We start from the raw sequence: 12,436 nt of genomic DNA, 5'->3' as shown, positions 1-12,436 counted from the left end.
ATCCATTTTATCAATGAGACAGCATTGAATTTATGCATATAGCAAAAAGATACACCCTGAAAATATAAACATCTAATGCATTCGTCAAGTTCTGTTGTCGGTAATGAAATAGGAATTTTACATCCCTCACATATACTTTTGGTATTAGCCTCCCCGTGATTTGGTTTAAGTGTATTCAGAGGCGATGTGGCACTGGCGGATTTAGAATAGAATAGAAAATGAAATTTATTATTCCGGGACAAGTTTGTCCCTTAGGAACATATATGGTTATAAATATAATAGAGTCAGACATATTACAAGAATAAGTAGATTTACATTATGCATCGATTTCACAGAATGCGACTAAATATATGACAGAGTAGAACAAAAAAAATACATATGTATATATAATTATCAGCACGACAAACGTATGAACTCATAAATACATCGGATTTTATTGACTTTAGCATCAGCTTAATAATCAGTTAACTTTAGCATTAGCACAATAATCATTTAAGTTACAATATTCAATTTACATGTAGCAATATTTCGTAGAGGGGGGGGGGGGGGCACGGGGGCAGGTGCCCCCCTCCTCAGACGCTTAAATAATAGGCAAGAAGGTTAATACAGTTATCATTACGCTCGTTTTGTTTAGTGCATTACGGAATCTCTATCATTTAACTTCATATTAATAACTTTCATATTAAAATAAACAGAATATTTCGTAAAGTAATTGCTGTATGTTGTTTGTAATCTCAAATATGAGAAGACCGATTGCCTGTCAGGACATTGTGCCCCCTCTCCCCCCAGAAAAAATCCTGTATCCGCCCTCGAATGTGTCCATGTGAATGAATGATAGTTCAAAAGGACTTTTCCTCGGAAGGAAAATCACCACAATGTGTACATTGTACATACTTGCGTCCAATGGGTTGTATTTCTTCACTATGCGTGGTTGAAGAAATACAACACATTGGATTCCAGTATTTCAGCACTTATAGGAAGCTTGTCCTACGATACACACAGGTTAATGGCCAGAAAGAGTAATCATTGAATATTCAAGGTCAGACAGAGAATGTTAAAAATCTTTCAAATTTTAGTAGAAAATTTCCATACAAAAAACTTGGGGGAGAGGGTAAAATTTGTGGGGGCATTGCATATCCTCAGGCTTCACTATGTGGTACCACTTTGCGCTAGTTGGTATACAAAGTAAAGTTCCACAGAAGTTTTATTGTTATTATTTATATAGAATTATGTCGTGAACCTTTAAATGAATGTGAATTAGATAAAGATTCTTCTTTTGAAAGCTTACGAAAAAAAATTGAAGTATATCCTCAGGAAAGCACTTTTCTGGATCGGTAGAGCGCTGTGAGAGGAAAATTAAGCTCCTGAACGAAAGAGTCAGCAGGTGGCTAGTATTTGAATTAGAAAATGTATGATGAAATAATATTATAACAATACTCAATCCTTCAAGTATTATATTCATTTTAATGGGAATATAAAAAATATTTATGAAAATCCAGTGATTTCATGGCAACTTGTCTCTAAGTTACCATTCCTTCTAGTGAAATAATTATTTACTCTCCGCACCTTTTCCGTAATATCGTATTGTTTGACAAAAATGTGGATGATTGAAATTATAATAATATAGATGCTGTCCAAATTTCATGGCAATTTATTGGCCTATTCATCAGCATCGGTAATGGATCAACCTGAGAGTGGTAATGAGTTGATCAGCCTGATTGGAACAAGATTGAAAATATCATCTAGTCTTACCTTTTTATATGAAACCATGTGTATAAAGTTTCTTCAGATTTATATTAGCCCGCTAATTCGAAAACTTCCTTGTTAACTTAGGAGAATAACTGTACTTAGGGTGGAAGAGAGGGATAATTATGATAGATTTTTGGAGGAGTTGATGGATGGGTACTTTCGGGGTACCATGGATTCTGGGTTTAATATAGCATTTTTAGTCTAAAAATTGAAAGATATCAAAATAGCGAAGTTGTTACAGTAATTAAATCAGTTTTGTGGATTTATATGGATGCAACTATTAGATTCTGAAAATTTACATGCCTTTCGAGCTAAAATTAAATATATTCGCACGACGGGAGATAAAAGAATTGGTATACTTGGGTTATTAACAATAACCATGGAAAATAATTGACGATACCGTTTGCTATAAAAACACCGTGCTGTATTATGTGTAATTTGCGCCAATGCATTATGTGTAATTTGTGAAAGGAGACCACTGCAATTAATGTTGTTCTTTCTCTATACTGATGCCCTTCTTGATTTCTTCTCACAGAAGCTGTTGAAATGCTCGTAAATCATCCTTGCGTACATGATTGAGTGGATATTTCTCTGAGTGGAAATGGTTTTCCAGAAGGCCGTTGTAATATGTCAGCTTTTAGATTTTGACCGAGTTTGAAGACCATAAACGCCATTGTATAATTGTTCGTCGAATATTGGACTGCACATTTGAATTAAGTCAGTTCCGTCGAGGCAAACGGCGTCAATGCCGTCATTATAAATGTGTATTATTTATCCTTGGCAATCAATTGCAATAAATCACGAGGAAGTAAAATTATGAAATCTCACTATTGTCTCCCTAAAAAATCGTCAGATGCTCCGTTCATTGTGAAGTGACCGTGGCCATCGCTTTGTCTTGTGAAAATGAAGTATAAACCTATTATTTAACCGTGACATATATAGAGATAACCTCGCCATAACTTCGTCTAATAGGAGTTCATGAACTTCCTACTCGGTAATAAATGTGCATGCTTAACTCAATGCATCACGAATGAGGGAGTGCGGAAAATGATAGAATATTAAAATATTTATTCAAAATTAAATTTAGAAAACCATATTCACCGCCGACATTGGAAATTATTGGATGCATATTTGATATTTAATTTTAGTTTTGCACTGCATATTTCATTTGTGTTCCAAAATTTTGGAAAGTTAGTGACCGATCCACTAATATTATAATTTCAAACGAGATTCTGGGTACCCAATCACCAACATGTTGAAAAATCTTGTATGATATACGACTCGACATGGTGGAATGGACATTGGTTAAATAAAAACACTGTAATATTTCCACAGGGTTTTTTCGAACACGACGCGTTTCGTTGTTATAACATTCTCAAGTGCATCATGTGCAGCCAGGTTCTTCCTTAAATATGTCCTAGTGCTAAAGACGAGGGGGGTCAAGAGGGAGGAGAGGGTTTGGGTCTCGGAAAGTGGGGATATTAAGGGTTGTGGAATAAACCAGGGGCGGATTTAGGGGGTCGCAGGAGTCATGACCCCCCAAATTTTATCAAAAATATGTAATTTTTATTACTTTTACAGTTATTGAATCTTTGTAAAGGATTAAAGTGAGTGTATATACCGTTTCATAGATTAATTCAAGTCCCAAACGCGAGAGAAGTTTGAGTTATATTTTCATTTGTATTTATCTTAAAGCGCACCACTCCCTAAATAAAAATTTTTACCTCCCTAATAAAAAAAATACCCGGGGGGTATTCCATACTCCCCGCACCCAAGTCGTGACCCCTCCTGCCAATATTTGATGCTGAATCCGCCTTTGGGAGATAGGGTCGTTTTTTTAGGGTATCCGGTGGAACGTTTCGTATTCGAATTAATCCTGTGGAAATATTGAAATGTTTCATATAACTAACACCTGGAAACCCGTTCTAAATTATATATCAGAAATGAGGGAAAGTACACTACGGCGGACAAGCCAATCCGGAACCAACGCCATGGAGCGTCACAGAGCTGACCAATCCTGAGTCACCGGACCAATTTCCTGGAAAAGAAATTAAAGATACTGAACATAATTTTACAAAAAGGTTATGTAAGGAAATAGATTATAATTTAGAAATCCCAAATAGGTTCATCATAAAATAAAAAACACTTCGTTTTATTCCACACTTTATTTTAAATAGTACGACCCGGGTCTCTGCATATTATGCTATCATCAGGTTTCTGCATATCAAAACCTGATGATAGCATGATATGCAGAAACCAGGGTCGTACTATTTAAAATAAAGTGTGGAATAGAACAACGTATTTTTTAATTTATGATGAGGCAGTTCCACAAAGTAACGTCAGAGATGGTGACTTATATCAAATAGGTTTAAATGAAATGAAGGGGACCATCAGATGTACTTAGGAAACATCTGCAACCAGTCGAATTCTTTGATTGAAAAATGACGTAGAGTGAATAGAATTGAGAAAAGTAGAGATAATGAGAAACGGCAGAAAGGGAGTCTTGTAGATTCTTAGAGAAAATCTTAATGATATTATTTATTCTTGCTTCTCTATGGATACTCATCGCTATAGTTTTCATCATCATCATTACTCAACAATCCTAAGATTGGTTTGACGCAGCTCTCCATTCCTCTCTCCTATCCGCTAGCCTTTTCATAGCGACGTATTTATCTCTTTTACATCCTTTATAACCTGTCCTAAGAAACTCATTCGGGGCCGTCCCTTGCCCATATTTAGTTCCACCTGTCCTTCAACGATTTTCTTCATAAGGCCTTCATGCCCCAAAATGTAGCCAAGTAAGTTCTGCAAACGAGTCCCGTCTTCTGCTTAAGGTTTTTAGGAGGCTTCTCTTTTCTCCCACTCTTCTTAGCACTTCCTCGTTACTTACACGGTCAATCCATTTTACTTATAGTTTTACCGTTAGAAAATTATTTAATGATATAGGTTGAATCTAGCAATCTCCTCCTTCGCTAATTTGATGCAAATGCATCAAAGGAGTGCAGGCGATGTATAGAATTAAATAATCCCGGATGCATTAATTTTTCGATGTAACTTTATTATAATAACTACGTATATAATAATTATCATCGTACTTAATTTTTTTTACATATTTAACTAAGTGTGTGCAAATAAATATTTGCATATTCTTGGCGTGCTGGTCATTTATAAAACCCTCTATTTAAAAAGTATTATTCTCGTACAGAAGTATTTCTCAAAATTGATTGCTTTCAAATCATAATTCTGTGCATATTGCTGTAACATATTTCAAATAAAAATTTAGTATATGTTTAACTAATTTTACCATTACTTGTCGAAGAAGTTATTCGATTCGGCTATTTGAGAAAATTTTCGTGGAAATGGGTTTTTTTTAACCAATGCTAGGTAAATCAAATAGAACAGCCTAGATATTTATTAAACTACTCGGCTATGCTATACGTTATGTGTAAAGAGTGCTGAACAACTAACTCTATGATTTCAGAAGTTTATTATTATTTTTTTATAAATTTGTCTATATGTATGTTTATGAGCAAGTTTCGAAATGTATGATTATATTTATTTTTTATTCGTCCCGAAGCTAAAATTTGGTTCTGATTCTTTTGTTGCCGAAACCATGTGCATTATTGTTCCGTATAAAATAAGTGAGAAGAGCATCATAGATTACAAATCTTCACCATTTAAAGCCGGAAACTACGCCTTATTATGAGTCGTTCCGATTATAATGCTTGAAATGCCTATGTATAATTTGGGTGACTGCGCCAATGAAAAGCGTCTGTACTAATATTATTGGACGATGTCAATGATTTAGTTCGTGCTTTATCATGGGATTACTGCTGGCATTGAGCATGCGCCAGAGGATTAACATCAGACGTATTAGCCGCGCACTTCCTCGCGGACAATTATCGCTTTTAACTCCATTGCCCAATCCTTTCGATCCTTATTTACCTCGTAATCGAGTTTCGACACCCTGGCGGGGTGCGCGCACAAAGAAATAACCCATTGCTAACAGGCCATTTCCAGCTGCAGAGGTGCTATTACGTATTGCTGCATCACCTCCGCCCTCTGTGCATATTTTTAATACTTTTTTATTCAATAGGGTAGTTTCCTTCATCAAAGAAAACGAAAGTCATTGATTGCGATTCGTTACCCACCATTACTGAATTCATAATATACAAATTATTTCGTTTTAGAAATACCGGTTTAGACGAATGGCAATGGTCCATTTTTATCCTCATTTGAAAAGGGCCAGATTGGCGCCCATGCGATGCCACTCCACGTGACATCACAGGGACCTAGTTTCTATACGAGAATATAGGAGTTATACGTCGTCTGAGGTTACCAATGCATGCATGAGGCGCAGAGCTCAGGGAAACATGTCTTAATAATCACTTATTAAAACTGGCTAAGGTCGGAAAGTTTTCTTCATTTGATAAGGTATTAATAATCCTTATTTAAGCCAAGCGCTACCAGCCAGCAGGGTACTCAGCTACCCTCTAGCAGCCTGCGTCGTATCAGCGCTCAACTCGCCTCAAGGTCACCTCACAAGGCGGCAGCGGGAACCAGAAATACGTCACACGGAGAGATTTCCCTACATTCATACTTACGCGTCGCGTTTTCGCGCGCTAGAAAAGTTTCACTTTTCATTTAATCGCGAAAAATAGATATCGTCATTTAAAAATCTAAAAGCGTGAAATACGTACTCCAGGAGTAATAATCTTTCGATTTAGGCAATAAAAAAATAATAGGAAACCACCCTATTGCTGTTATGTTCGGAATTATAATCGTGAACCTTTTCATCTTCATCAATGTTAATTTTTTTAGATTTCTTATACTTATTCCTTCAATTCAGTATCTTCTATTTTCTTAAAAAGATATTTATTCTAAGATAAATTACCTTCAGTTATGTAAATGAAAACTTTGAAGTAATTTAAAGGGAAATACTAACTAAAAATGTGTTTTAGCTTTTTATTCTAAGTTAAGGGGCATGTAATGCGATGAAGTCATTGGTAATGGCCTATAACATATAAAAATCTTCGTGATAATGTCTCGCGTGAATTCACTAAAAATCCAGTTTGTTACGGCGTTTGTCGAAAATACATTGGTTGCGTGCAGTGGCTCTAGCGGTAAGGCTTACGAGTGATGACTTGTGCCGTCATCCGTCTTCTGTCCAATGAAAAGCCGTTTGGCGGCGCTGAAGATTTTCCAAAGATTTTCATATTTTTATTGCAATATAGCGACTAAATGCGTTATTTTATACGCTATATTTTAAGTTTTTAACACTCCCCTTACCATGAGTAACACAAAAATGCAATTATTTTACGATATTAATTTTAGTTCGTAATCCCATTGCAGTTCATTTATGAAACCTCTGTGGTGCCAGTAGTACTTCATACTCTCCAAACGCTAAGAAGAATTAGTACTGAGTGTGGCTTAACATTTATTTTCACATTCCTTGCTTTTAATTTCGTGAACTTCTCTTTAGAATATTCAATAACATATTTGAATTATTCCTCAATTGCATCAATTTTAGTACATGACCAAGTGCAATTCTTTGAATAAAGTACTCAAGGCGACTGGTGACACTTCGCATTGTTCGAGTTGGTAACAAGACGGAAAAATGGGGAGTACCGGTATTAAGGCAGTGTTTCACAGAATAGCTGAAAATATAGTGGCGAGACGTAGAATATTTAACGTTACTTAAAATAGATTGTATTTTTATAATTCATCTACTAGTTGCTTTTAGGTTAAATGATATGCTCTTTAATAACACAGTGCCAGCATAAGACCAGGTAAACTGGATTTTTGGTTGAAGACACTACCGCTCGACCAATATGATTTCCTGACGTATTGATTACTTTGAATTTGAACTTTTCTGGGTACCATTAGAGCATATAGAGAAGACCATTGTATACGTTTATCTCCATCTATTTATAGATATCTATTTGCATCTGAAACAAAAAAATCGCTTTTTTCACAAGGATCGGTCGTGTGTAAGCGTCGCGCCTTATTAACCCGAGTGATAATTCATTGTAGCCACTTGAATGAATTTAGGTGCCCTGAGACAGAGGCTAAATTATCTTTTCTCAGATTTTGCATCAACAAAACAGGTTCTATGAACATTATGAACAAGTTCTCCGGGAAGTCCTCTTTGTTAAATTTAAATGATATTTTTGAATTACAGCTGTTTAGCGTAAGATTTTGTGTGAGAATCAAACCTAGTTATTTGCACAATATAAAAGAGGTCTGACTAGAAGCTGATTGTGTTGAAATATGTGAATTTATTCATTATAGCGAAGGGCTTACCTCCACATATTGCTTAAATTTTTGTGTTCTCAAAAAGGGCCATTTGATGCTATTTCGCACATAAATTGCCTGAGGCGATTAGTGATAAATCGCAGTGTTCGAGAAGGTAACGAGAAAAAAAGTGGGAAATACCTGTATTAAATCAGCGTTTCATAGAATAGATGAAGATATAGCAGCTAGACGGAGAATAATTAAATTTTGCCGGGTTAGACAAAGGGGAATACCTCAAGAATACGTAATGGAGAATAATTGAAATGCATTTTATGTGCTCGCCTATGCATATACGATGAGATTCAGCGGAGATTTCCATATTCTATGTGGAAGGGTTTGAAATAGAAATGCGCCATGTGGGAGTGTAAAATACGAATCGCTTCATGGAAAATTAGAGTGATGATTTACATGGAGACGCTTCATTTCCTGTCGTTCGCATTTTTTTCTAGCATGGTCATTATCGCATTCCAAGCTTTGCATTAGTTTCCCGAATTATTTTTTTAAAGAATCTCATCATGAATGCGATCATAGGTGAGCGAACAATTATTCATTAAGTACATTTATTAATGGCTTCACGATGTTCACAAACTGTGGTTAATTCCTTTATATCAATTGGCAAGATCTCCAATCACAAATATCTATGCCCTGAGTGATGAAGAACTCGCTGAAGTGGGATTCGAGTCCATATCCTCTAGGTTAAGAGGGCGAAGACTTAACCTCGTCGTGGCAGAGGCTGAAAGGATTTTTGGAAGCCTTTGTTCATAAATGAAGTACTTTGTACGTGATTCGATCGTTTCAAACAACAAGAATATTTTTTCGTCATTTTGCATATGTAGTAGCGTACGGATAACGAAATAACTCGGCTCCATGGTAAAAAATTCATAGTCCAGTTAAAAAACAGTGCCTCTAGAGCGTGTTACTGACTTGTAGAGTAGCTAGAACTAGGCTTTGGGAGGGGTTGGGATGGATGGAATTGATTGACACGCAACACATGGTGACAGTGAAACATGCAAAGTGAGTCCTGGGTTTTTTAACGAAATAAACCGGTTAGAATTCGTTACTTGTGCTATTTTAAACTAAAAATTTGCATAAATCAGAGAGGCCAAGGAAGTAGGAAAAAAGTTTTAAGGAAGTAGGATTGCAGAGATGCGAATATATTTTTATTTTTAGCTCCTTGGGGGGTTTCTATCCCTAGCATGTGTTTACGCCACTGTTGCTGAATATCCTTTGCATTGCCTCCAGTGATTAAGAGAAAATTGAGTTCGTTTCTTAAATCTACATTAACATGAAATATTTTATAATTTTTATGAGATAAAAAATTAGAAGAATGGTATCATGTCTAGCAATTAAGCCCATTTTCATCTGTTTATGCCCTACCTAGGAGATTTTGAATATACCTGAAGATTGATCTGATTGTAAAATGTACCTACCTTAAGGTACAGCCACGATTATCCCTGTGATTCGTCAAATCCTCCTCTATGCCATCCAACCATTTATAACTCAGTCTTCTTCTACTTCATTCTTCCTCTGGTTTGCCTCCATTCACATTTTAGGTACCTGCATTTTCCCAGCCAATTCTTTGCTCATGCGTTGCCCATCTGACTCTTAGTCTCACTCAAAAATTGTCACATTTCGCGCATATCATTTATGAGAGGATCGTTATATAAGAGGCCAAAGAAAAGGTTTGTGTAGAGTCTGATCTGGAGTGCAGCGTTTTACGCTGTGGAAACGTGGAGACTGAGGGAGGAGGACGAAAGAAGACTGGGGGCGCTCCAGATGTGGGTGCGGAGAAGAACGGAAGAAGCAAATTCGACGGAAAGAAGGAAGAAAGACGAAGTGCTGGACGTAGTGGGTGAGATAATTACTTTTACTAATACAAATACAGCTTCTTGATGGTATACGGAGGAGACAGAAGGTACGAATGGAGGGAGTGCTTTGAGAATCGGGGAGGGAGTACTGAAAACGGTGTTGGAGGGTAGAATTTCAGGTAAACGAGGGAGAGAAAGGGATAGAATATAATTTTTAACCCTCCGTCAGTCGTGTCATATTTTGGAACGTAATGTGACGCGCGGCGTCTCACAGACGCCATTTTGGAATAGTTAAAGAAAATACGTGACAGTTGAGATAACTGTTTTAACTTCAAAAAAATCATTCATATAATATTTAATTCCATGCATGGGCATCAAATGCATGCATAATAATGATGGAGATATCCATATTAATGAAATACTTAATACTTACATGTTTTTTTACAGCAATAATAGTTTCATTCCTGTGATATATTGATTACAAAAGTCGTGTACCCCAAATGTATTGCTATAAATAGTTGTTGATAATGTTTGGTTGAACAATTAAACGCATTTCAAAACTTCACAGTCAATATCGCGAAGGAATTAGCATATAATGTATTGTACCTCAAGTTGACTACTAGACGCCAAAAGCAACAAAATATTCGTATTAATTCCAGAAAAGCGGCGAAACATAAAATCATATTGGTGACTAATTCAGTGACTAATCAATAATTGGGTAGAAGGAAGGACAGTTTCCTAAATTTGAAAACACGATGTGAGGAAAGAGAAGAAAATGGTTTGGCGTCTGTTAGACGCCGCGCGACCAGCGGAGGGTTGAATAGGATGCAAGTGAGTAGGCTTTAGTATGAATTGAAGATGGACTTCCATGTAGGGAGGGGAGACTCACAGAACACTTCTTAAATAATCCATGTGAAACTACCTTAATCTGTAGAATACTTTAATACCTGATTACTTGATTCAGCCCAGCAGTGGCGAAGCGAGGGGGGGGATAAAACCCCCCCCCAGAGCTCAGAGAAAGTTTTAAGTTTAATCCATTTTACTTATTTGGATCAGTATTACTTATACAATAGTGTTAATGACTTATCAAATATCCCTCAGAAAGCCGTAAAAATCGCCATTTTGAATCATTATTCTTCAAAATTTTCTGGATGAGGGCCCCCGCAAATCTTGCTTACCCTGGTAGGTATGCAATACCCCCCACACCCGTAAGTATTAGTTGCGCCTAAAACCCCCCCTAGCCTTAATTCCTAGCTGCGCCCCTGCAGCCCAGTAAGTTATTCAACTGGAGAGATGCCGACCCTGATTTTGATTCTTCGCGTCATCGCGCGCAGCTGTAAACGAGGGGAATATTTTATTGCAAAACGCGGCAACTCGTGAATGGTGCCTCGTGTCATCTCATAAATTCCGCTTTGACCGTGGTGCCCACGCCGAAGGAAATTAAATCCGCCAAGCGTTCACGGAGATTATCTCCCACAGAGTGCTCACTCCTTTCGTAGTTTCCCAGTGTCGGTGAATAGCTCATCTCTAGGTAGGTGCGGAATTCCTATCTCGTGACTGCGGTGACGTGCAATTGTTTGTTTACCCGCATCTCGCTTTTATGTTCTCTGCGCCAGTACTTCACGGAAGTAGGAAGGGGTTTATACTCAACTGTGCGACGAGTGTGGTGACTATTTCGCTGTTGGACAATTTTACGATCGCTAACGGTGATAACGTATGTACCTTAGCCATCACCCGACGTTGCACCTTCTTCAGTTTCAATGTTACGTCTTCTGTTACGCGAAATGCCTTGGCTTCGGCGCAGTAATCTTTGACCAGTGTACTGGGAACAATTGAGCGAAAATTTTAAAATTTAAATAACATATTCGAATTTCTCCTTAATTGCATTAATTTTCAGTCAGAGAGTGTATTTTTTATTTTAGAATGGGATAATGCCAAATACAGTGGAACTTGGGTAATTCGATTGTCAAGGGACCAGTAAAAACTTCGAATCATCCAAAAATTCGAATTAAAGAAGTCCTTAATAAATAGGTCAAGAACAATAAAATTCATATTTCCAATTAAAACTCTTTATTAAATTGACACTCTTGAAACGCCTATTGACAAGATTGAAGTAACCTTAAAACAGGAATATTTATTTCAACAGCCGACGGAGTAAAGTATAGTAAAATTTTTATTCTAACCTTAAAATGTCCTCAACAACATCTTAACTGCTATTCACGACCACTTAACTCGTAATGGTATACGTGTAGACAAGATGTCATAGCATAATACACTAGAATAGAATCATGACAACCAGAGATTAAAAACATTGAATGATTACTGTATTAACTTACAGAATATTGAAAAATAAACCAAGATTAGAATTCATATCTTAATTTGATACGACAAAAATTCGAATAATCCGAAGTAAAATTCGAAATATCCACGATTCGTTTTAGCATTGTTTGAATACAAAGTGCTCGGGACCAAGAGAAATAATGTAATTAAAGAATTATTTCGAATTAAAGAAGTTCGAATTATCCAGCTTTCACTGTATCTGTACTTGAAATACCAAATACAAGATGCATCCAGGTCGCGTATTT

The sequence above is a fragment of the Ischnura elegans genome, chromosome 2, assembly GCF_921293095.1.
Source record: "Ischnura elegans chromosome 2, ioIscEleg1.1, whole genome shotgun sequence".
In the NCBI taxonomy this organism is placed as follows: Eukaryota; Metazoa; Arthropoda; class Insecta; order Odonata; family Coenagrionidae; genus Ischnura; species Ischnura elegans.
Note: the sequence above shows the minus strand (reverse complement) of the source record.